The 27,036-nt window shown below is 37.2% G+C and overlaps 1 protein-coding gene and 1 pseudogene across 1 annotated transcript in view; one reads left to right on the top strand and one right to left on the bottom strand.

Annotated features, from left to right (window-relative positions):
- The window catches only part of FMN2 (formin 2), a 478,670-nt gene that overhangs the window by 330,841 nt on the left and 120,793 nt on the right, over nucleotides 1-27,036 (top strand). The window lies entirely within an intron of this gene.
- Nucleotides 5,928-6,410, bottom strand: LOC118848296 (annotated as a pseudogene).

Genomic DNA, 27,036 nt, shown 5'->3' with positions numbered 1-27,036 from the left:
TTGAAAAGCACTCTACAAATACCTCATTTGGTCCTCACAACAACCCTAGAAGGTAGTTGCTATTGTTAGCTCCTTTTTACAGATAAGGAAATGGAGCAGGCCTGAGGGACTCGCCAAGGGTCACGCAGCTAGCAAGTGTTTGAGGAAGGATTTGAACTCAGGTTGTCCTCATTCCAGGTACAGCTCTCTATCCTTTGATTCGTGTAATGTCATAAACTATGGAGGAGTTATGAACAAACACAAAAATGCACAATAATTTGAGGAAGGGGAATGCATTAACAATTCGAGGCATCAGTCACCACTCTGAGACAAGCTCTTGTCACCTCTCTCTCCCCTGGACTATTGAAAAAGCCTTTTCATTAGTCTCTCTTCCTTTGACTTAGGGATTTTCCTAGATTGTGATTCTGATCATGTCACCCTACTGCTCAATAAGCTATAGTGGATCCCTCTTGGTTCCAAAATTAAAAATGAATGAATGGATACAAAAATAAAATTTTTTATACTTAAGTCTCTTCACTCCTTGGCTCCTTCCTAACTTTTCTCATGTCCTCACACTTCACTCTCTTCCATATACTCTATGGATATTCAGTGATATTTGGTTTATTTGTTGCTCAGATTCAACTTCGCATCTGTGTGCCTTTGGTACTGGTTGTCTATCCCCCACGTCTGGAATTCTCTCCTTCCTTATCTCCATCTCTTAGATGCTCTGGCTTATGTCGAGTCTCAGTGAAAATCGCAAAGAGTCCTTTCCTGATCCCTGTTAATTCTAGTGTTTTCCTTCGGTTGATAATCTCCAATTTATTCTGCATCTAGCTTGTTTGTACATAGTTGTTTACATGTAGTCTCCACCTTTAGACTGTAAGCTCCTTGAGAGAAGCGAATATTTTTCCATTCTCTGTATCCCCTTTGTATCCTTAGCATAGTGCTGGGCTCATGGTAGGCATTTAATGAGTGCTTGTTGAGTTGACGTTCACTTTGAAGGTACTTCAGACTCTCCTTGTACTCCATTGTCTCTAGCTTTCTCCAGTAGAATCTGTGCTGCTCGAAGGTAGTGACTGTGCTTTTTTGTCTTTTTTTTTTTTAATTTATATCTGCAGTGCTGAGCACAGGGTCAGGCACATCACAAACACTTAATAAATGTTTTTGGATTGGTCTGGAAAAGTTTCCCATGAAGTGCTCTTTAAATCTAGTAAGGGATTCTTAGAAATAGAACCAAAGGAATACATCCAGGCATGAGGGAAAGCCTGTGGAAAGGCAGAGAAACGAGAGGTAGAATTCTGATTTGGGGGAATATGATGTGGCCCAGTTTAGATGGAGCACAGACAACAATTATATATATCAGAAGAGGCCTAAGTTACTGAAGCAGGAAAAAAAGTCATCATTAGACTGACTCTTAGAAACGAGTTAAACTCCTGCTTAAAAGTGAAAAATCCAATCCATTTCCAGACTTATACTTGAAACTTTTCTGGTTTAGTAGGATCTGCCAGAGTTATGAACCATTCACATAGTATCTAGTCAACCTCATGACAAAATGAAACACTAAAGTTGGACTTTGGTGGAGAAATTACATGTGTGTGCAAGAGCACAAGCATTTATTAAGTGCCTACAGTGTGCTAGGCACTATGCCAAGCACTTTACAAATATCATCTCATTTGATCCTCACAACAACCCTGCAAAATAGGAGCTATTATTAGCCCCACTTTACAGCTGAGAAAATTGAGGCAGACAGAGCTCAAGTGACTTGCCCAGGGTCACTTTAGCTAATAAGTGCCTGAGACCAGATTTAAACCAGGTCTTCCTTACTCAAGGCCTACTAGTCCTCTATTTGTTGCCTCCACTCTTGTCTATAAATGCCTTTTGTGTTGCCATGAAGCTAAGAAAGAGGTCACAGGGCATTAGATTAAAACATCACAAGAAGATCTCATAGAAATGTGAGAATAAGCTCTAAGATCCAGTGCAAACTTTTTACTCAACAAGTGTTTGTTAAGAGATTCTCCTTTGCCAGACACCTTGCTATATACTGGATGTTAGCTTGAGATATGATGTTTTCAATCTGCTTATGTGGCCTTACTCAGGGTTACTTTTTGGCAGAATTCTAACAAAACTGGACTATTTTCTGTGTTTTAATTTCATCCTGTAATCACCTATCTCCATATCTTTGAATAGACTACCATGTCAATGACTGTAACATCTTTCTTCCTCATCTCTACCTATTCTTTCAAAGTGTAAATCAGTTGTTAACTTCCTCCAAGAAGTCTTCTGGAATCTTCCCTCTCCCTCTCTCCAAGCTCCAAGTGAACTAGCCCTTCCTAAATAGTATTAGAATACTTTAGTGTTTCTCCCTTTTGTATGCTCATTTGTAGATGTATAACATATCCCCAGATTGATTACAAAGTCCTGAACAGAAAAGACGAGACTATTTCATTTTTAATTTTTGTATTCTCAGCAGAGAAAATGATGTGTATAATAAATGTTGACTGATTTTTTTAATTAAGTTGACATTTGACAGAATTATAAAACAATTAAATAATACACTGTAAGGCTACCATTTCAGTTTTAATGTAGAGCAAGTTTCATTACCTTTCTTGATACTATGTCATATAGAATTGGCCCAGATTGAGTTTCCAGGTAACTAAGAAGCCTAAATCTTTTTTTTTCTGTGTAAGAACTACCACCTCATCTTACCTCCTGCACTTTTTTCTTGTTTAATTAATAGCTTGAAATCAGATGTAAGACTTAAGATTTTTCCCAATATTCTAGGCTCTAAAGTGTTTTTTTATCCAGTGTCTGCTACATAGTAGCTGCTTAATAAATGTTAATTGATTGATTGGGATTGATTGAATCATGACCCTGTCATTTGATCTGTTAGCTATACCTCCCAAATTTTGTCATTAGAAAATTTGGTAGGCTTGCCATCTATGCCTTCACTTGAATTTACATGTAATAAAAAGTTTAAATTGCATGAGACCAAGGGCGTTTCCCTAGGGAACTACACCACAGATATCCTTCCAAGTAGACTTCAACTATTAACAATTATTCTTTAGGTCTACCTATCCAACCAACTTATCTATATTATTTCCTAATCATGTTTCTTCATCTTTTCCATAAGGATACCATGAGAGACTATCAAAAAATATGTTAAAATCAAAGTAAACTGTATCTAAATAATACCCTGATATACTTATCTAATCACTCTGTCATAAAAGAAAGTCATTAGTATAAAATGACTTGTTCTTAATGAAACTATGCTCATTGGCTTCTTGCTATAACCACTCTATTTTCTAGATATTTACTAGTCATTTCTCTAATAATAAATTCTAGAATTTTTTTCCCCAATAATAATAGTTAAGCTCACTGATCTATAGTTTACAAGCTCTATTCTCTTCCTCCCCCCATTAAAATAAAAAAAAAAAACTGGGACAGCATTTGGCCTATCCTGTTTAGATAATACTTGTTTTCCATTCTCCATAATGATTCAGAAATGGTTGACAGTAGCACAGGAATCAAATCTGACAAAATGTACTTTTTATGTGCCTGGGAAATTGAAATTATCCAGAGCAGTTAAATGTTCTTACTATCATCCTGCTTAGCCTGGGTTTCCATTCCCAGTGAGCCATTTTTGTTCTAGTTTTTCTGGTCCAAAGATTATTCTCTTTGATAGAGAAAACAGAAACTAAAAATAGACTGAGCATTTCTACCTTCTTTATTTCTTCTGTTCTCATCATCCCATCCCACCACAAGGCACAGTCTCATCGTTTCAGTGGTCTCTATTTTCTCAAGGAAAAAAAAACTTTTAAAAAATTTATTTCATAGCTTTCTGGAATTTTGAAGGGAATGCACAGAGAAATTTTTGTCAGAACATCACAATAATGAACACATTTGTGGAAGTATAGATTTAGCCCTTGGCTAAATATTTTTCCCTTAATTGCTGTTTATGGATTATTTTTTTCATGTTTTAGAAGTTATATAAATTCTTTCTGTGGAATAAGTTTAGTAACTGTATCTATGGACATTTAAGTAAATTGCATGTCTTCATCATATTCTTGAAAAGTAAATCGTATTTTTAAATAAGGAAATGGAAATTACAGTGAAAGATATATACAGATTATAAGGACACAATACCTGATTTTGAATCATACTATCTCGAGTCTATCATCTTTCAGTTTTCTCCATAGACACTTAGATTGTTTTATGCAAAGGTAGAGGGCCAAGGATTAATGTGTTATGTACCAGACATTTTAACACAAGGAAGGCTGAAGCCCAGTTTAGGATTTTATTAATGCACCCACTGTGTTTGCTCCTACAATTGCCTCCAGGTTTTGTAACTCTCTAGGGCTCTCAGCCTTGTCTTTCTGAATTCAGTGACGTATAGTTTGTTAAGCAACCCGATCTGCTTTTGATCTCTCCTGACTGTCAACAGCCCTTCGTGATGCAGTCATGTCAAGTGATAACTTCTGTACCAGTATCATTCTAGGGTAGAAATTATAGTATTTGCCACATGACTTAAATCAATTCAACATGTACAGAGAGTCAAATAATTACATTACCAGAACTAGGCATGGAAGTTCTTGTGAAAATTCTTCCCTAGTTGCCTTAATGGTTCCTTTAGTTGTATCATTTTGAATTAAAGAAATGTTTGCATCTATAAAGTATCTAATAGAAGCCTATGTTTCAATGAAATATTTATTGATAAGTAAAATCTTTTGCTGGACTCCAAGTCATTTTGGTAGAAGAAAACAAAACATTACCATAAAGTGACTAAAAATGCAGCCATTTAGTGTTAAAATATAAGAAGTGTCTGTCTGACATCTAGTCCAACTCCCACATTTTACAGATGAGATAACTAGGAGCAAGAGATGGAAGAGGCCTGCTCAATGTTTGTTATTGGAAGAATCATAACTAGACCTCAGGTCTCCAGGGTTTTTTTTTCCAATTGTGCCATGTCGTTTTATGTCTCGATACCATATCCACCAAAATTGAAGCCAACAGACGAGTTCCCCAAATTATTTTTCTTATTTTTTCACATTTTTGATCTCTTCAGAATCCTATCACTTTTATTGTAGGAATGGTGCTATTTAAATCTTTCTGGGTTTAGAGATTATTTTTTAATCACAGAAGGATTCAGCACCCAAAATATTCCAAACCAAAAAAGAGGATTTCATCCCATTGTGTGAATTAGTCCAGAAATAGTAATAATAATAATGAGCAAGATCATTTTGGGGCTATTAATCTCAACTATTTTTGATTCATAAATCCCATTTCTACATGAACACCCAAGTCCATATTTGTATCTAAAGTTGTCTACATATGATTTGAGTTTTCCATAAGGGATAAATCTGTTAGACAGTTCTTAATCTTCTAAAATGTAATTCTGGTTGGACTGCATTACATTGCAATTTTGATTCAAAAGTAGAAACTCATTTGCAAAATATAATGTGGAAGGAAGGGGAAGATTATGAGCAGTGTTACTTCATGAGACCATGAGGATATGGATCTACAAGAAAGCTTGGCATCAGTTAAACCAGATCATCCCAAGAGCATTGAAAGATGACATTTGAATGACGACAGCAAACAGATGAAAAAGTGGAAACAATCTGTCAACATTTCTGTTTTCTTCAATGACAGCAGAACCACCACATTTGGACCCTGACACCTCTGTCCTCAATGTGCTGCGTGTGAAAGTGGAAGTGAAAAGAAAGGACAGAAAGCCTGGACGAGCAGCTGGAGCAGACTGAGTATTTACAGACGAGGCCCATGCTGGTGGTGACATGAGTCTGAGGGCATTGATGAAGTGATCCTCAAGATAGGTGAAAGAAGGGAAGATGGCAATCAAGGGGGGAACAATCAAACAATTTTACCACTGACTAAAAGGTGATCCAGACAGCATCAATCACTCATTTGCCTACCTTCTCATCTCTAGAAAAATCTTTTTTTTTACATGAAAACTTTTTTACTATGACAAAGACATCATACAATTTTTATGATCTTGGTCTTTCCTTCTTGCCTTTGTACAAGGCCAGAAGAGAAACATTTGCAACTTTCACAACCTTGAATCGGACTCCAGGAATATCACCAACAGCATGACCTTTTCGACCAAATCCAGCAACCAAGACTTCATCATTTTCCTCAATAAAGTTCAAGCAGCCATCATTGGGAACAAAGGCAGTGATTTTTTTGCCATTCTTAATCAGCTGGACTCTCACACACTTCCTGATGGCAGAATTGGGCTGTTTGGCTTCCACACCAACTTTTTCCAAGACAATCCCTTTGGCATGAGATCCTCCTCCAAACGGGTTGGCCTTCAAGGCAGTGCCCAAATGAGCTTTCTTGTATTGTTTGTCATGCCACTTTTGGTCTCTCCTGTGGCTTCGGAGTTTTCAAGCAGTACGAAGACCACGGCACTTACCCATGCTGCCGCCGTCCAGGCCGAGAGAAAAGAGCTAGAAAAATCTTTTATGGAAGATATAATTCATTTCAGCTTAACAAACATTTATTGAAACAGCTAGATGATGCAGTGTAAACAAAGTGAGACTTAAAGTCAGAAAGACGTGAGTTCAAATTGTGCCTGAGAAACTTACTGTGTGACCTTGTGCAAATCATTTGACCTCTTTCAATCTCAGTTTCCACATCTGTAAAATGGAATAACCATACCATCTACCTCACGGAGTTGTCGTCAAGATCACATGAATTCATTGTACATAAAGTGTGTGGCAAACCTTCAGTTGCTGTATAAAAATGCTAGTTATTAACAACAAGCTGATTAAAAAACACCTACTATGTGACAGGCACTGTGCTAGGTAGGGAGGAATACAAAGACCAAAGAGAAACACATCCCTGCTCTCAAGAATCTTATATTCTACTGGAGGAACTTACATTCCATAATCTCAAGGATATCTACGATGAGTATATGAGTGGGGCAGTGGATAGAATGTTGGACCTAGAGTCAGGAAGATCCAAGTTCAAACCCAGACTCAGATACTTAATAGGTGTGTGAGCCTAGGTGAGTCACTTACCCCTGTCTTCCTTAGTTTCTACATCTATAAAATGAGAATTAAGTGAGGACAAAATGATATACAGTTCTTTGCAAACCTTAAAAGGCTGGCTGTTAATACTAGTACTACCATTCTTCCTCCTTCTCCTCCTCCTCCTCTTCGTCAACAATTCAATTAATAAAATATTCTTTTTTTTCATTCAGCAATTTTATTTTAAGAGGCAGCATGGCATTAATAATTAGAAAACTAGCCTTAGAAGCATGATGACCCAGGTTCATATCTAACCTCTGACACATCCTACTTCTGAAATACACTAGCTATATCACCTTTGGCAAAACATTTTACCTCCCAGTGTCCCACTCAGTTCACTCAGATGATAGAGCTAACAGCTCATTGAGGCACCTACTTGGCACAGTGGAAGGAGCATCAGAATTGGAGTCCGGAAGAGCTGAGTTCAAAATCAGCCTCAGATACTTACTAGCTGTGTGACCCTGAGAAGGTCACTTAATATGTTAATATGTTTGTCTCAGTTTCCTGGAATGTAATATGGGGGATAACGATAGCAGTTACCTGCGTTATTGTTGTAAGGATCAAATGAGTTAATATTTGTTTAAAGAAAAGCACTTAGCACAGTGCCTGGCATGTAATAGGCACATTGTATATGTATGTACATATACACATACACACATATATGTATATCTACCTTTCTTTTTCCTTCCCTTTTCTCCCCTCTCTCCTTACAAATTGTTGTTGAGTCATTTTTCAATCATGTCTGACTCTTTGTGACCCCATTTGGAGTTTTCTTGGCAAAGATACCAGGGTGGTTTGTCATTTCTTTCTCCAGCTCATTTTATAGATGAGGAAACTGAGGCAAACAGGGTTACTCATTATAAGTAGGGATTATTTAATTCTTTGTATTTGTATCTCCAGTACCTGGTAAATAGTAGGCACTTAATATTTGTTAGGTGATCTTCATTGGTATGGGGAATTTCTTTACTAGAGCTCCTTATATCACCTAAATCTAAAGTTTAAAAGTGGGGGAGGAGGGGGAGAGGGATTAAATTAATTCAATAGATTAAAAAAGAACCTTAAAGGACCATCTTCAACAAGCTAGTTCTAAGGCATGTGCTTAGATCATATACATACTTTTACAGATAATAAAATACATCCAGCATTGTTTGCAGCTAATTTGCTTATTAATATTAGGCAAGGCATAAAACAGGGAGATGTTTCCTGGCAAGGGTGACTAAAATAGTCATAGATAATGTCCCCAGCAGAGTTACTGTATAAGATGGTAAGGTCTCCCAAATTCTTCTGTTTGCTTGGCATCAGAACCCTCCAGAGTCAATCAGTCAATGATATATAAAGAACCTACTATGGACCACACACTTTATGCGAGGTGCTAAAGATGCAGAGTAAAAATCAACACCCTCTGAACTCAAGGAACATACAGTCTAATGGGTGAGCCAACAGGTAGACGACATGCAAATAATTATGTAAAAAGCTACAAGACAAACTGGAGATAATAGAATGAAGGCATTAACATTAAGGTGGTGCAGGGAAAGGCTTCTTGTGGAGGTGGGGTTTTAGCTGGGACTTGAAGGAAACCAAGGAAGGGGAAAGATAGAAATGAGTAGTGAGAGAATTCAAAGCCTGGGGAAAAGGAGGCTGCCAGGAGAAGTGCTCAGAGTCCGGAGGTGAAATGTTTTGCTTGAGGAGTAGCAAATTAGTAGTGTCAGTTCAACATAGAGTATATTGGGAGAAATAAGGTATAAGAAGACTGAAAATGTAGGAAGGAGGCAGGTTATAAAGGGCTTTGAATACCAAAGAGAGGATTTTAGGTTTCATTCTGAAAGAGAAAGGGAGTCACTGAACAGGGAGGTAACACTGGCATGGTAGTGGTGTCCCAGGAGAGAAGAAGAACTAGGTTCGTATCTAACCTCAGACACATCCTGCTTCTGACATATGCTGGCTATATGACCTTTGACAAAAAGTCTTCGACTTGAGATTCATGCTTTTCAATATCAGTCTTTAAATTTTCCAAAATTCTGATGGGGCATTTGATTAATTATTGTGCTTTCCTGGTGTTAGTTGAGCTGGCTGCAATGCAGTTGAAAGTAATGAAAATTCTTCAAGAATGTCACTTATTGGGGCAGCTAAGTGGCACAGTGAGTAGAGCATCAGCCCTGGAGTTAGGAGGACCTGAGTTCAAATACGGCCTCAGACACTTGACACATTTACTGGCTGTGTGACTTTGGGCAAGTCACTTCACCCCAATTGCCCTGCCTTCCGCACTCCAAAAAAAAAAAAAGAATGTCAATTATTATAGCTGCCCATCTCTGTCCCAGTGCAAGGAAGGAAGGAAGGAAGGAAGGAAGGAAGAAAGAAAAGGAAAGGAAGGAAGGAAGAAAGGAAGAAAGAAAGATTCCTTCAAGAAGTTTTTCCTTCTAATGAGTCACATTGGATCCATATCCATACTTGAATTTTGCCATCATTGCTCAAAATTTTTTGGAATTCTTTAAATTATATCAAGGATTACTTTATGATCTACACAAAAAGCTCAGTCTCAGAACTGTCTGGAAACAGCCTTATAACTTGTAATCACACCATCCTTTTAAACAAAAAGAGGATTACGTAGCTTGATCATTCTTCTTATTGACAAATATGTATGTAGTTGACTTTTTACTCTTTCCAAAAATTAAATATATTCTCTAAAACAAATGATATTTGTCATAATATGCCTCAAGCATTTACAGGAATACTAAGAACTATTTGAGAAAGAGCAGCAATAATGGAACTACTATGAAGGGACAACAATCATTGAATATATAGCTAGATCTCAATTAGTGCAAATAAAGAATCCCCTGAAGTGGTTGAATTGTTCAACTTTTCAGTGCCTATTTTCATTGGACTGGAATAAATTACTATATTTTTCACCAGGAAAAGTTTTGATAGCTGTGTTATCTGTTCCACGAGGCCATTGTAAGGTACAAATCAGATAATATATGTAAAGTGCCTTGCAAAATTTAAAGCGCTATATGTATCATCTATTATTATTATTATTATTATTAATATCTCATTATTTTAATCCTCTTCAACATAGCTCAGGTAGGAGCCATCCAGGGGCCAGTCACTATCCTACTATTTTTAGCCTTTTATATTTAATATTCTGTGAATTATCACCCAGATAGATAAAATAGTGCCCATTTGTAATTGAATAAAAGTATTGGAATGTTAGGTTTCTTGTATAAGGTTTGTGAGTGTATTTTTGAGACAGCTCCAGTAGGAAACAAGATGGACGAGAGAATATATACCTATTCTTGTCTACACATGGTTTTGATTGCTTCCTTTTGAATTCTATACTTTGAAAGTTTTTCATTCACTTTAGTGTTCTTAAGTTTTTGAATTGATGTTGTGAACAGGTGATTGTGGGAAATAGTTTTGTATGTGAAGATGTTCCAGTTCTAGCACAGTTTACTTGTTGAATTCTCAGAGATATTTAGGGGTCTGTAGTTATAATATGGGATTTGGCATATGTTACTTTATAAAGGACAGCAGACATCAGTTGTATAGTTTGTCATTCTAGCTATTTGATCATGTTTTTACAGGTTTTCAGTTGGTGCCAAATTTTTATCATCTTTATTTTGTCAAAAAATTTGTAATCTTTAGAGGTAGTTTGCACAGTTTCTGCCATTTCCTTGTATAATCTTCATTGATTTATCAGTCTTAGTCATCCTAAGGATAACTTTTCACTAATATTGTGTTAAGTGCAATGATTTGTGTTACTATCATGAATCCCTCTTTTTCTGTGAACAGTTCTGTGTGGCTCTATCAATATTCAGTGCTTTTTGATGACGTTGGCTGAGTTCATGTGGATGTAGCTCATGGAGGGCCTTTTGAGTTCCCCTTTGAGCTTATCTATTTCATATTATCATTGTTATTATATTTTTTAGTGAAAAAGAATGAAAGAGTTCTACATGAGATCCCAAACACTCAGATACTAGTCTGGGCTCTGCCATTAGCTAACCGTCTTTTGGGTATTTAAGAGCCCTTTGTCCCTGTCTCTTCATTTGTTACAATGAAGACATTGGATTAGGTGCTTCTTAAGGTACATATCCATTTCAATGTTATTTGATTCATTATGAGTAGAGAGGAATAGGCTACCCCATCTATACAATAAAGAAGAATTTAAAACTGAATTTAAGAACCTTAGAATTGTGACAGACTCTTATCTCAGCACTGTTAACATTCATGACTCATGTTTTTAGGGTTTAATTTATGTAGTGTTCTCTTATAGTTTTTTTTCTTATAGTTTCTTTTAATAAGCCAGGTTCACCTCTTGACTGTGTACCATGAAGGTTAGCAGTAACTTCTCTTGGAGTTGAGTTCTGTGCTTGATTTTTATGCAAAATTATTGTCCTATAAACAGATACAAAGTATTCTAGAAAGTACATTTTGATTTGTCTATAGGAGTTGTGGAACAAAATGTTAATGCGATCATTACTGTACTTCAGCCAATTAACATACATTTATTTATCACTTGATGTGCTCAGACATGATATTAGGCAATAGCTTTACAAAAACAAAAGCTAAACAGTCTCTAACCTCAAGGAACTTGTTTCCCTCCAATGAGGGAAACAATATCTGCAAAAAAATTTGTAGGTCTCTAAATATAACATCGTAAGCAGAGGTTCCCAAAGTGGGTGATACTGCCCCCTGAGGGGTGCTGGAATGACCCAGGGGATGGGAGTAGATTTGGGTGTTACCATTGGGGGGGCTTTGAATAAAAGTAAGAGAGCTGTGGAAGCATAAGGAAAGAAGAGAAGAAAAAATTTGAAAAACCATTCATACATGTTTCATCTATAACAGTTAAAGTTGTAGTGGTTAAATTATCTTCCAAATAAACACAAAATACAATTTATAACCCATCAGAGGTCAAGTCCCCCCACAGGTTTTAGCAAACAAAATTTGACAGGTCAGCATCTGGTGCATTGTCCGAAAGTCCAACATGCATCAGCAGGAATATGTGTGTGTGCAATGATTTGTTTACAATACGATACTTTATGGTTACATGACGCAATGATCAAAATTTCAATGCAGGAAAAAAACCCACAAATTTCAATTTAGGATGCATCATTTTGAGGGGCGGAGCCAAGATGGCGGCTGGTAAGCAGGGACTAGAGTGAGCTCCATACCGAGTCCCTCCAAAAACCTATAAAAAATGGCTCTGAACCAATTCTAGAACGGCAGAACCCACAGAACAGCAGAGGGAAGCAGGGCTCCAGCCCAGGATAGCCTGGATGGTCTCTGGGTGAGGTCTATCCCACACGGAGCTGGGAGCTGGGAGCTGGGAGCTGGGAGCTGGGAGCTGGGAACGGAGTGGAGCAGAGCCCAGCCTGAGCGGCGTGGAACAACCAAACTTGGAGTCGGGCGGATGGGGCCCCAGCGCCCTGAATATGTGAGCTGCAGCAGTTACCAGACCCCTCGACCCACAAACACCAAACACTGTGGAGAAGGTTAGTGGGAAAAGCTGCGGGAGTGGAAGGAGTTCAAGGTTCAGCTTCCAGCCCCGGGGGCAGCGGAGGTGGGGCAGCTACAGTTGCTGCTGCTTCTGGCCCCAGGCCCACCTGGTGGGAGGAATTAAGTGGCAGATCAGAGCAGGAGTGCACAGCCTGTTGAAGATCTAAGCCCAGCCCAGGCTGGGGGTTCTTGGGGAAGGAGTAGTGCAAGTCTGACAGAGCTGGCACCTCCCCCCCAAACGTGGAACATAGAATTCGTTAGTCTACAAGCAGTCATACCCCACTGAAAAACTCAAGGGTCAACTTAGTTGGTTGGGAATATGGCCAGGCAGCGAAAGCACACCCAGATTCAGTCTCAGACTTTGGATTCTTTCTTTGGTGACAAAGAAGACCAAAACATACAGCCTAAAGAAGACAACAAAGTCATAGAGCCTACAACAAAAGCCTCCAAGAAAAACATGAACTGGCCCCAGGCCATAGAAGAGCTCAAAAAGAATTTGGAAAAGCAAGTTAGAGAAGTAGAGGAAAAAATGGGAAGAGAAATGAGAAGGATGCGAGAAAACCATGAAAAACAAGTCAATGACTTGCTAAAGGAGACCCAAAAAAATACTGAAAAATACACTGAAGAAAACAACACCTTAAAAAACAGACTAACTCAAATGGCAAAAGAGCTCCAAAAAGCCAATGAGGAGAAGAATGCCTTGAAAGGCAGAATTAGCCAAATGGAAAAGGAGGTCCAAAAGACCACTGAAGAAAATACTACTTTAAAAATTAGATTGGAGCAAGTGGAAGCTAGTGACTTTATGAGAAATCAGGATATTATAAAACAGAACCAAAGGAATGAAAAAATGGAAGACAATGTGAAATATCTCCTTGGAAAAACCACTGACCTGGAAAATAGATCCAGGAGAGATAATTTAAAAATTATTGGACTACCTGAAAGCCATGATCAAAAAAAGAGCCTAGATACCATCTTTCAAGAAATTATCAAGGAGAACTGCCCTGATATTCTAGAGCCACAGGGCAAAATAGAAATTGAAAGAATCCATCGATCGCCTCCTCAAATAGATCCCAAAAAGAAATCTCCTAGGAATATTGTCGCCAAATTCCAGAGCTCCCAGATCAAGGAGAAAATACTGCAAGCAGCCAGAAAGAAACAATTTGAGTATTGTGGAAACCCAATCAGAATAACCCAAGATCTGGCAGCTTCTACATTAAGAGATCAAAGGGCTTGGAATACGATATTCCAGAGGTCAATGGAGCTAGGATTAAAACCTAGAATCACCTACCCAGCAAAACTGAGTATCATGTTCCAAGGCAAAATATGGATTTTCAATAAAATAGAGGACTTTCAAACTTTCTCAGTGAAAAGACCAGAACTGAATAGAAAATTTGACATTCGAACACAAGAATCAAGAGAAGCATGAAAAGGTAATCAAGAAACAGAAATTGCAAGGGACTTACTAAAGTTGAACTGTTTTGTTTACATTCCTACATGGAAAGATGAAGTGTATGATTCATGAGACCTCAGTATTAGGGTAGTTGAAGGGAATATGCATGTATATATATATATGTTTATGTATATATATGTATATAAGTGAATGTGTATGTATGTATATATCTATGTGTATATGTATGTATGTGTATATATGTATATATATATATGTGTTTGTTTATATATATATATATATATATATGTAAAAGAGAGAGCAGACACAGGGTGAGTTGAAGATGAAGGGAAGATATCTAAAAGAAATAAAATGAAATTAAGGGATGAGAGAGCAACATACTGAGAGAGGGAGATAGGGAGAGATAGAATGGGGTGGATTATCTCGCATAAAGGTGGCAAGAGGAAGCAGTTCTGTGGGAGGAGGGGAGAGGGCAGGTGAGGGGGGGAATGAGTGAACCTTGCTCTCATCAGATTTGTCCTGAGGAGGGAATACCATACGTACTCAGTTGGGTATCTTACCCCACAGGAAAGAAGAGGGAGGAAGATAAAAAAAAATAAAAGGGGGGGGATGATGGAGTGGAGGGCAGATGGGGGTGAAGGTAATCAAAACAAACACTTTGGAAAGGGGACATGGTCAAGGGAGAAAATTCAATAAAGCGGGATGGTTTGGGAAGGAGCAAAATGTAGTCAGCCTTTCACAACATGAGTATTGTGGAAGGGTTATACATAATGATACATGTGTGGCCTAGGTTGAATTGCTTGACTTCTTAGGGAGGGCGGGTGGGAAGGGAAGAGGGAAGAGAATTTGGAACTCAAAGTTTTAAAAACACATGTTCAAAAACAAAAAAAAAGTTTTTGCATGCAACTAAAAAATAAGATACACAGGCAATGGGACGTAGAAATTTATCTTGCCCTACAAGAAAGGAAGGGAAAGGGGGATGAGAGGGGAGGGGGGTGATAGAGGGGAGGGCTGACTGGGGAACAGGGCAACCAGAATATATGCCATCTTGGAGTGGGGGGAGGGTAGAAATGGGGAGAAAATTTGTAATTCAAACTGTTGTGAAAATCAATGCTGAAAACCAAATATGTTAAATAAATAAATTTAAATTAAAAAAAGATGCATCATTTTAAAAAATTATATATTTTGTGAAATGATGCAAATTTAAAAAGTTAAAGCGTTAAAGAAAGTAGATTTCCAGAAGGGTGCTGAGTAATTTTTTTTTGAAAAGGGAGCAGTAGGCCAAATAAGTTTGGGAACTTCTGCTAAATAAATACAAGGTAGCCTTGGGTGAAGTAGAGGCTTTAGTAACTAGGGAGAATAAGAAATGCATCCTGCAGAAAGTAATACTTGACTTGAGTCTTGACAGAATCTAGGAATTCCAAGAGGCATACATGAGGAAAGGGTGTTTTCCAGGCAAGGAGAACATCCAGTGTAAAGGTGCTGAGATGAGATGGCCTGCCCCGTGGGAGGAACAATGATGCAATTATTTGGCTTTATCAAATATGTCTTCTTTGTCACCAAAGAAAGAATCCAAAGTCTGAGACTGAATCTGGGTGTGCTTTCGCTGCCTGGCCATATTCCCAACCGACTAACTTGACCCTTGAGTTTTTCAGTGGGGTATGACTGCTTGTAGACTAACGAGTTCTATGTTCCACGTTTGGGGGGGAGATGCCAGCTCTGTCAGACCCGCACTACTCCTTCCCCAAGAACCCCCAGCCCGGGCTGGGCTTAGATCTTCAACAGGAAGTAATATGAAATAAGGCTGGAAAAGTAGGATGGGCCAGGTGATAAAGAGTTTTAAATGTCAAACAGAGGTATTTGTATTTGATTCTAGAGATAATAGGAATGCACTGAAATTTATTGATTTGAAAGGGTTGGGGAGTGACATAGATCTGAACTTCTGGAAAAATCACTTTTTTCAAATTGGGAGAATATTGGAGGGGGGAAAGATACAAGTTAGAAGGCCATTGCAGTAATCCAAGTGTAAGTTGACAAGGGCTTGGATAAGAGCAGGATGACTGTGAGTGGAGGGGAAAAGGCTATGAATGCTAGATATGTCATATAGAAGAATGAACAGGAAGTTTTCATAGCCTTACCATGACCCAAAGAGCATAGTAGGTAAATTGGTGTGTGTTGAAATTCAACCATGCTTTCCTAATGGGGTAATGGGCCTATTCTTCAAAGAAATTCTCATTGCCAGCTGCCAAAACACAGTAAACAATTGATATGAAGGTCTCTGTTGGAGAAAATAACCCTTAATAATTTTCTCCTCCCTGTGTTTCAACCTTTTAAGCTAGTGTAAGCATACATGGGGGGGTCCCGTTATGTGAATATCCTTATCTCAACTCCCACTCACCCACAAACCTCTAGTCCTGGTACAAAGCTACATCTCTCCAACAGAGGTTTAGGGGTACTGAGTCAGAGGTTAAAATGTTTATTATAAAATGTTCTAATGTCATCAAACTGTGTCCCCACCAATGCATCCCCCCCCCAAGATTATCAGGTAAGAATGATTTTTCAGCCAGGCTTAAATAGCTTTTAGAAAGGAATTTTGACTAGAGTAGTAAAAACTGAAATCTATGATTGGTATGGGTTGATTCTTTTTACCTTTTTAAGCATTTTCTTTGCACCCTTTTTAAATAGGTTAGGGTGACTTGACTGACTTGCTTAATGACCCCACCCTAGCCCTAGGTTTCCAGGCATGTTGTTGGTAGCCTGTGCGGACATTAACATCTGATATGCCTGGATCACCTCATCTCTTTTGGTCCAACTTCTCTTTTGAAAGAGAAATGCTATTTTATAAGTGGAAAATTACCTCATCAAAATGAAGAAGAATAAAAACTATTCTGTTATCTGATTTTGCTGTCTTTGATCAAAACATTTAATAATGATATAATATTTTTTTCTGATCTACAGCTAAAATGGGCTGAGATGCTTTTTGGTTGCTGAATTGCATGTCTCTGAGCAACACCATAGAAAGGCATTAATTCTCCAAAATATCTTTTCTATGTAATCTGTCTGGGATTTTTCTACTTTTCTTGTTTTTTTATGTTCAGTTATAATCCAATATTTTGAGCCATCACATTTTTTTTCACTTGGGTAGCTATGTGGCACAGTGAATAGAGTTCTAGGCCTGCAGTCCAGAAGACTCATCTTCCTGAATTCAAATCTGTCCTCAGATACTTACTAGCTGTGTGACACTGGGCAAGTCACTTAACCCTGTTTGCCTCAGTTTCCTCATCTGTAAAATGAGATGGAGAAGAAATGGCAAACCACTCCAGTGTCTTTGCCAAGAAAACCCCAAATGGAGTCATGAAAGGGTCAGACATGACTGAAAAAATTTTTTTCATATCATTTATGAAGTACCCTGCCATATTGATCCATACTAGTCTTATGGCTGAATTTCAGCACATGTATTTTTAATTTAACCTATTTTAGGATTATCTTAGTATCCTTACTTAGTCTTACCCTTATTTTCCTCATTCTCTTTGTTATTGAAACCCCGAGGGCATTGATGTTGATATTTTTCAAGATCTTATGTCCATTCTTTAATCATCTCAATACTACTACAATTGCATCTGTGAAAAAGCACATAGAATGTGAAGCTGGTTAGCCAATAGCTCTTCATTTTTTAACTTGGTTATTGATCATCTTATAAATTAAGAGTACTTGAGCCTAACCATTCAGGGAGGAAATAAGGTGACACAAGCCTTCTCTTTCTGTTCACCTTGAATGAAGACATTTAAAAGCATATGTGGTATTTAAGATTTTAAAATACATTCTGTGGAAATGTATTCTCACAAAGCTTGGGAAGAGTCAGGATGCTTCTACTGATATTCTTTAGAGTTATCTTGAAGTGATGGGAAATTGGAGTTTTCAAATGTGAAGTGTTTTGGGGGTCAAGGATCCAGAAAATTATTTAATTGATGTGAGAGATTCCTGTTTGGAAGCTACCTCTCTGCCAGTGCAGTTAGGTAACTTTTATAACCTATAATCCTAAACATTTGACTGAAGCTCAAAGAGATTAAATGATTTGCATGGAAGAGTCAAAAGCAGGATGGAAATGCATGTCTATCCATCTATCTTCTGTGCCCCAGGGAATTATTAGGAAGTATTGGAGTAATTCCAAAACATTAGAATTATTAGGTTTGAAAATAATGTCTTTCAAACAGCTTATGAATTCTGGGTGTTTAGGAAGTGTTGTGAACTTTATTGAGGCTCCCATTATTCTCTATTGAATTTACCTGATATTTTCTTCTATATAGAATTTTGTGTGAACTATTTGACTTTATCTTTCTTAAGCCTAACAGACTTTTGTCTTTAAGACCACCTACAGTTAAAAGAACATTATTAGAAAGTAGCAATCCCCAAATGGGTTTTTTATGTTTTTAGTTTGGCCCTTTTGACATAACTAGATTTTTATTCTTATCTGTTTCAATTAATTTTGTCTGGTTAGATTTATTTTCAAAACCAAATTAAGATTTTCGTGGCAACAACTACTTTAGATTTGATGTTCACTAATGGTCTTGAAACAAGCTATGAAAAAAGAGCAAAGAGCAAATGTAGACTCGAACTTAAAAAATATGTATGTGTGTGTGTATTCATTCAGTTATTACTGAGACACAAACAATAAAATTCCATTCTTAAAGTAATCGAGATGCTATTTTTCTTTTGAACAGGGAAAAAAAAAGTTATGCAGTAAGGATGTATGCCAGTTACATTGTTCTTTATAAAAACTGCTTTATTTTCATTACTTGATTTGCTCCTTTAGTGTCTGTTAAGTTGATCCTCAGTGAGGAAAGCATCAAGTAACAGATTTTCTCAGATTTTTTTTTCTGTTTTAGTTTATTAATCCAAAAATATTCATCCCATCCTGGTCCCTTCCATACATTGAATGTCTTGAACTCCTTTTGACTTCAAAGGTAGCTCTTCTTGTGCAACAAAGGCATTTGTGAAGGAGTCTGAGTTTCTGGTCATTTATTTTCACTATTTCTCAGGCTGTCAATGAACCATATTGGTAAGAGAACTTCAGTCTTCCTCTGAAGGCAAAATATATTTCCTTTTGTTTTCTAATTTTGTCCCAATGTCTCCACTGCCTTATAAAAGCACAACTGATTATTAAAAGAAACTTATTTATTCCCTGTCATTTATATTTCATTTTGAAAGTTGATATTGGTTGTAATATTTACTTTGCTAAATTCTTTCCAAAAATGCACATATTATTATTAACTCACTTCAGTAGGACTCATTCCTATGGAGCCCTAGCATTAGCAAGTCACAGAACAAGAGTGTAAATACCACACCACACATAATGAATAACTCTGTCACCATGGGGTTACATTCTTTTCCAACAGAACACATCACTCTCAAGGACTGATTCCCTTTCTTTGTCATTTTAAGCAAGGTCTTTTTGAGTTTTGTTTCTTTTTCTTAAGTATCTTCCATTATAATTATTACAATTATTGTTATCTCAACTCTATCATTTCGAAGAATAATAAGGCACCACTCCTTTGTTTGAGCTTGAACCAATCACTTTCCATGTGAATAACTAGAATATAATCAAAAAATGTAGACTTCTTGTCAACTCTGCGTTCCTCTAGATTCCTGGTAAGACAGACAGACTCTACTTACTATTTAAGAAGGGACATGAGAGAAAAAAATAGGGGAAAAAAAGCTATGAGTGTGTGTGTATGTGTATATGTATATACACACACACACACACATATGTATATATACATTTATGTATAGATGTGGGTATATGTATATATACACACATATATTTATATGTTGGGGAGAGAGAGAATATGAATAGATAATACTTTCAAGTTTGGGGTGGGGGGTGAGGGGAAACTTTCTTCCCAACCAATCCTGAAATTGTGCATAGTATTGAGTTCATTTTACAGTAAAGGAAACTGAGGCACAAAAATGGGGGACCTACCCAATATCCCATGTAGCCTAAGTGTCAAAGCGCTGATCATATCAATTTATATTCTTATATTCTTGTCTTACCTTATGCTTCAAGAAAATGAAGTTTTCCTTTTACCCTTTTTTATTTCCAAGCTAAACAATCCAAACTCATTTAAAATATTTCCTCTTTTTTAAAAATGTCTCTTCATTATGATTTTCCCCCTTTTAATGGAGATCTGTCCTTGAAGCCAGGAATATCTGGGTTCAAGTTCTGCCTCTGACATAATATCTGTGTCTCCATGAAACTCATTTAATGTCTCAAGGCTTTATTTAGGCGACTCTTGAAGAATATGTTTTGGAAAGGTTGATAACCTCCATTGGTAGAAGGCATTTCCTCCATCAGGAATTCCTATGCCAGTGAAGTCACAGATCCGGTCCCTAACTCCTACTTTGTTTTGCCCCTTTTCACCTTTTCTCCCTTATTTCGTTTCTTTTTGTTTTTGTTTTGTTTTACATGGCCCCATTATAACTTTCTGATCTCATCTTAAGGATTCAGCAAAGCAAAGCTGACACAATTTCTGAGCCCCATTGCTTTGACTAGATCTTGTGTCACTTTCATTTTGATGCTAATGAATGAAGTGAGGCAGCACACCAGAATATGCTTCAAGCTAGTGTTGGGGCAACTGGGACTCTTAAAAAAAAAAGAAAGACAAAACATTTTGTTTTTTAGAACAAAAGATAAATAGGAGTTTTACCTTTTATGAACAATTTTCACAATCATTAAAACTATTTTTCCTCCCACAAATCATTCCTATAGGTTGATGATATTCATTAATGAACCATTAAATCAACAGACCAGAAAAAAATACCAAGTTTAATGCCATCTCCCTCATCTAGCTAATATCACTTCTTGGCTATTGGATTCAAGGGAGGTCTCTAAAATCCTTAATACGTGACTACCGTCCTCCAAAAGAAGAAGCTGTTGAAGGCACATTAATGGTATAATCCCTAGAAATGATAATATTATTGTAGGTATCTTTTGGCAAACTGAATTATCCCAATAATCCAGGAACTATAAATATTTTCCCGGAGATTTGGATGGGTTTTTAAGATGGCCCTATGGTCGTGTCTGCAGTCACAAAAAGGGTATTTATTGCTTTTATTTTCTTTTAAATCACCTGGGACTTGATCACTTCAGAAATTCCTGGCTTCAGCCTAAATGGTATATATTCAGATGGTCTATCCCTTTAAATAGGCACTAAATTTCATCTTACCTTACCACTCTGGATTTTATTATCTATTTGGAACAGACTGGATACTGTTGCTTGGATCATTTCTATATATCTAATTATCTCCACAGGGTTCATTGAAGAATAATTCTTATAGTCATAGGTTAATTACATGGAAATTACATAAATATCATGGTTACAACATTTTGCTATTTTATTCTTCTATCTTCTCATATCTAAATTACTTAATTTGTTTCTACAAATGTTAAAGCTCTTAAGCAAATCATTAACTCTTTGAAACACAGTGGTGGTGATGGGACATTTTTGATGGAACCCAGATCCATATGTGAAATATTATAAGCATGTTAGCTTGTGGTGAGGAGTGCTTTCATTGTTTTATTGAAAAATGCCAAATCTGTCATCTTAAATATTAGTTAAGATGATTCAGCAATAACCCTCATACTACCAAATCATGAAAGTTGAATATTTCCACTTATTTAGAAGTGTGGAATGTGTAAGTAATTAAGAGAAAAAAAAACCTCCTTGCTAATCATTAGCATTGCATTCACTGTCACTTTGAAGCATCAATCAAACCATCAGTGAAAGGGTTAATTGAGACTACATCTGTACAGCTTGCAGACTCTCAAACCTAAACCAGATGTCAACTAAAGCCAAGCTGTAGTCAATCTGTGAGTCATGTTTTACTGTCCTTAAAACTCCAAACAAGGAATTGTCTCAGGAAACCCCTCAGCACCCTTTAGTGGAAGTCTTAATGGAAAATTAATGCAAACTGGAAAACTGCTACTCTGTCTCCATTTTCCTTTTTAGGCATAGATTTGCTTCTCTTCAGATTCATTTTATCTTTTAAAAGTTGTTAAATATAATTATTAACATTGACTATGGCAGTCTTGAAAGAGGCAACATAATTTTTCCACAGTGTCTAAGTGTTATCAGAGGAAATGATATCATTACCTTTAGGATGATGTAAACACTGACAATTCGTGCCATTTTACATTTGGACAAATTCCAATTTGATGGATTCGTTGTCTTCACATATCCAAGATTTGTTTCTGTAATACATGGTTTAACATCTTTTCAGGTGAAAGGAAGTAAAGGGGGGAGAGTAGGAGCTGAATGTCTGTGTGACACAGTAGAAAGGACACTCTATTGAGATTCAGAGGCCCTGGGTTCAAAACCTATCTGTATTACTTACTCTGTCTGGCCTCAGTCACCTTATTTCTATAAATGAGGAAGTTGGACTAGGTGCCTTCAGAAACCTTTCCACTTAATCCACAATAGAGCTAATACTATTCTTGTAACACTATAACTTGCCAACACCTCAAAATCGCATTGATTATTCTGACCTATAAATGCGGGAATTGACATTCAGAGGAATTAAGTGACTTCCTGTAGTTCACAAAACTTGTTAGTGGTGGCGTTAGGACCAGAACCCAGGTGTCCTGAGATCAATTCTAGCACTTTTCCTCCTATACCATATTGCTTTCATAATTTATGATTAGTATAACCAGAGAATGCTTAGTCATTTTTAAAAAATGTAACATCAAGAATGAGCTGTTGACATATATTAACAATCAAGAAATTAATTTTGGCTTACGATTTCCCCAAGATATGCCTTCAATGAATAATAGACTCCTAGAGTTGGAAAGGATGTCAGAGATCATCTAGTCCTACCTCTCCTTGAAGCCTGAGTCCCTTATTTAATATCCTTGGAGATGACCAGTGATAGGGAAACTGTTACCTTGTAGACAATAACATTTTGGCCAGCTCTAACTGCTTATAGAAACGTTTGTCTTTTATGAGTACTAATTCTTCCATCTGGAACCAAGAGGGAAAAGTCTAATCCTTTCTTCCACTTGACAGTCCTTCACAAAATGGAAAATCTTTTCTTCATCATCAGGATATGTGGTCACCATCCTTTCCATCAGTCTTCATGTAGATTCTGAGTCCCCATCACATTAGTCACTGTCTTCTGTATGCATTGTAAATTTGGTAATAACCTTTCTAAAATATAGCCCCCAGACTGTATACAAAATTCCATATATGATATTGCCACAGCAAGGAGCAGCCTTATTTCTCTCTTTAGCATGTTTCTCTGTAGCGTCTTATCATATCACCTCTTTTGATTGTCACATCACACAGGTCATTTCTATTTAACTATAATGACTAGGTAGTTTTTACATAAACTCCTCAATTGTCCAGTCTCTCCTGTTCTGTACTTGCACAATTTATTTATTTAAAGCCCAAATACAGAACCTTACATTTATCCTGAAGTAAAAATCAGGGAGAATATTCATGGAATCTTTGCTTTGTAATGGATAACAAGGGCATGGTGAGCATAGTCAGATTTTTACTTAAGCTGCTTTCACCTGGCATTGTTTCCACCTCATCTTTGCTTTTCAGAATCCTTCCACTCCTTCAGGACTCAGTCTGTGTATCACTTCCTTCTGTGAAAGCTTCCCTGATAATCCTGGTTGTTAACACTCTCTCTGCCCTCCTCAATTACTTTTCATTTTTTTCACTTCTATATGTGTTGTGTCTCTTGAGTGATATGTCACTTTTGTTTCCCCCATTCCCAATATAGACAATTGCTTAATAAATGCTTGTTAAATTGAACCAAATTGTGGCTCCCAGTTTATCTCTTTTTATAGGATGAGGCAAAGTTTTTCATAGTCATTTAAAATAGCATTTTAGTAAGCATTTATGCTCAAGAGCACTTTAATAGAAAATCTTATCAGTACTAAGTAAGAGATTTTAAATCACCGTGTTTTACTTAATTTCCTTTTCATGCTCTCCACTAACTTCTACAAATTCTTACTGTCAGTCAAAATTGTTTAGATGTAACTTGAAAGAAAGTGACTATGACTTACTACAAGCTTTTGGAGTTTGATGTTATATAAAACCATGTTCTTTATGTAAACACCATCAAATAGAGATTTAATATTTCATGATATGGAACTGTCTTTTAAATTATCCCTATATACAATAGTACATAGTGTTTGCTGTCAGAGGTGCTTGATGAGTATGGGGGAGGGGAGGGAATTTCTGAATCCCTTACATCTTCCAGGATCACAGCAACCAAAATATGTCAGAATTGTAACTGCACAAGGTAAAAAGAATGGGCTAATCAACCTACAGTTGGTTTATACTGAGGTCAGAGATAACTATTATCTTTAACCCTTGTCAGCTTTGTGCTGATACAATACCCTGTTTGAACTTGCTCCCTTTTAACTTCTTATAGTTCCTGCCCATCAGAATCATGTAAATAATAGTGGCATGAAGTCACCAAACTAGACAGAGCCTAAAGACATTATTTGATTCATTACTTCATCCCATGGAAGTTAGATATGTAAAATACCTTACCCACATACACTTATATACCAATTTTAGCTCATTGCAATTTTTAAGAATACTTAGTAATACAGCACAGTGAATGAGTGAGGGAGTCAGTATAATAATAAGCATTTATTATGGGCCTACTACTTAGCAAGAATTGTGGTAAGAACTAGGGGTACAAAAAGAGGCAAAAGATAGTGCCTGTCCTCAAGGAGCTTATAATGTGACAGGAAAAGCAACAAACACACACATATAATCTGACAAGCTATATCCAGTAGAAATAGGAAACTGATAGAGAGAAGGCACTAGGATTATAAGGGGTTGGGAAAGGTTTCCTATACAAGATGGGATTTTAGTTGGGACTTCAAGGAAGCCTGGGAAATAAGTAGGCAGGTGAGTAGAGAGAGCATTCCAGGCATGAGGAATAGTGAGAGAAAATGCCTGGAGCTGAGAGATGGAGTGTCTTGTTTGTGAACAACTAGGAGGCCAGTGTCAATGGACAGAAGAATATATAGCAGGGAAAAAGATATAAGAATACTGGAAAGGTGAGGTGAGGGGGCCAAGTTACAAAGGGCTTTGAATGCCAAACAGAGGATTTTGTATTTGATCCCAGATAAGATAAAGAAGCCTTTGGAGTTTATGGAGAGGGGTGGTGGGGTGGCATGGTTGGGTCTGTGCTATAGGAAAATGATGGTGGCTGAATGAAGGATAGATTGGAGTAAGGAAAGAAGTAAGGTTGACAGACCCATCAGCAGGCTATTGCAATAGTCCAAGCATGAGGAGATAAGTGCCTATGCCAGAGTGGTGGCCGTATCAGAGGAAAGAACCATATTTGAGAGATATTGGAAAGGTGACATTGACAGACCTTGGCAACAAATTGAATATGGGGGTAAGGGTTAATGAGGACTTGAAAATGACACTTAGGTTTTGTGCTCAGGTTGATTGGGAGGATGGCAGTGCCCTCAACAATAATAGGGAAGTTTAAGGGGGAAAGAAGGGGAGTGGAGTAGGAAAAGCACAGGATTTGGGGTCAGGTTATATAGTTTTCACTGCTATTTGTTTTTTCTGATACCTTGGGTAAAGTCACTTAACCCTAGCTATAGTGTCTCCATTTGTGCAATAAAGAGGTTGACAAGAAGGAAGGAGGGAAGGAAGAAAGGAGGGAGGGAGGGAGGGAAGGAAGGAAGGAAGGCGGTAAAAGTATTCAAATTTATACCATGTGAGGATCAGTTGAATAAATGAGTATGTGTAAGCTAGACAATGCAAGAGTTGGAATTGAAAGGGTCGTGATAGATACCTTCAATTGTCCTACTTGGCACAAATGAGTAGAATTAGATACAAAGGGTGAAAGTTCCAAAGCGGCAAGTTTAACGTGTGGAAAAACTTACAAAGAATTAGATCCCAAAACAAAATAAACTGCCACAGACTCTTAATAACTGTGTGACCCTGGGCAAGTCACTTAAAACCTGTTTGCCTAAGTGTCATCATGTATATAATAAGCTAGAGAAGTTAAATGGCAAACCACTCCAGAATCTTTGCCAAGAAAATCCCAAGTGGGGTCATGAATAGTCAGACCCAACTGAAAAGCAACTGAATGATAACCATCTTCTTTGTCCTCTGAAGGAAGTTATACAGATTATTATGGTCCTTCCTAAAATGTGGTGCCTAAAACTGAAAACAATATTCTGGATATAGTCTAAACCAGGCAGAATACATCAAGATTATCATCTCCGGAGTCCTAGACATGATCACTCAACAAAATTTTTTTAAGAACCTATTATATGCAAAACACTTTGTTAAGCACTGAAGTAAAGAACAATCTCTGCCCTTAAAGACCTTACACTCCAATGAGGAAGATAACATATAAACAAATAGATGTGTACAAAACATATGCGTAGTAGAGGATGGGCAGCCTGAGAAAGGAAGATTCAAGTAGCTAGTAGGACCAAAAAAGGCTGCCTGCAGAAAGTGACATTTGAGTGTATCTTGGAAGAAACTGGGGATTCTAAGAGACAGAAGAGAGAGAGGCAAGAGCTTTCCAGATATGGGGGATAGCCAGTTCAAAGTCAGAGAGACAGGAAAAGGAGTGTCACTCTGGCTCACTACATACAGACTAGATTCAAATTAACTTTTTTTGGCTGCCATGTTAAACTGTTGTCTCATATCGATTTTGCAGTCCCTTAAAACCTCCATCTGTTTTTTCAGCTGAACCATGCCTTCCCCATCTGGAACTTGAAAAGTTTTTTTTTTTTTTTAATGTGAATCTAAAACTTTTATTCCATTAAATTTCATCTCATTAGATTCAGCCTAGTTCTCTACTGTCAAGATCTTTTTGCATACTGACTCTCATCCAGTATGTTAGCTTTCCTTCCCAGTTTTTTGTCATCTGCAAATTTAAGAAGCATGCCATTGGTGCTTATACCCAAATTACTGTTTTAAAAAATATAGCTAAATATTTGAATTTGTCAAGTGTTTTGCTAAAATCTAGTTACACTGTATCAAAAACATTCTCTTAATATACAAGACTAGTAACTGTGTCTGGTTTGATCTTGATAAAACTATACTGGTTTCTTGTGATCACTGC

The sequence above is a fragment of the Trichosurus vulpecula genome, chromosome 4, assembly GCF_011100635.1.
Source record: "Trichosurus vulpecula isolate mTriVul1 chromosome 4, mTriVul1.pri, whole genome shotgun sequence".
In the NCBI taxonomy this organism is placed as follows: Eukaryota; Metazoa; Chordata; class Mammalia; order Diprotodontia; family Phalangeridae; genus Trichosurus; species Trichosurus vulpecula.
Note: the sequence above shows the minus strand (reverse complement) of the source record. Positions and strands in the feature narration are given on the sequence as shown.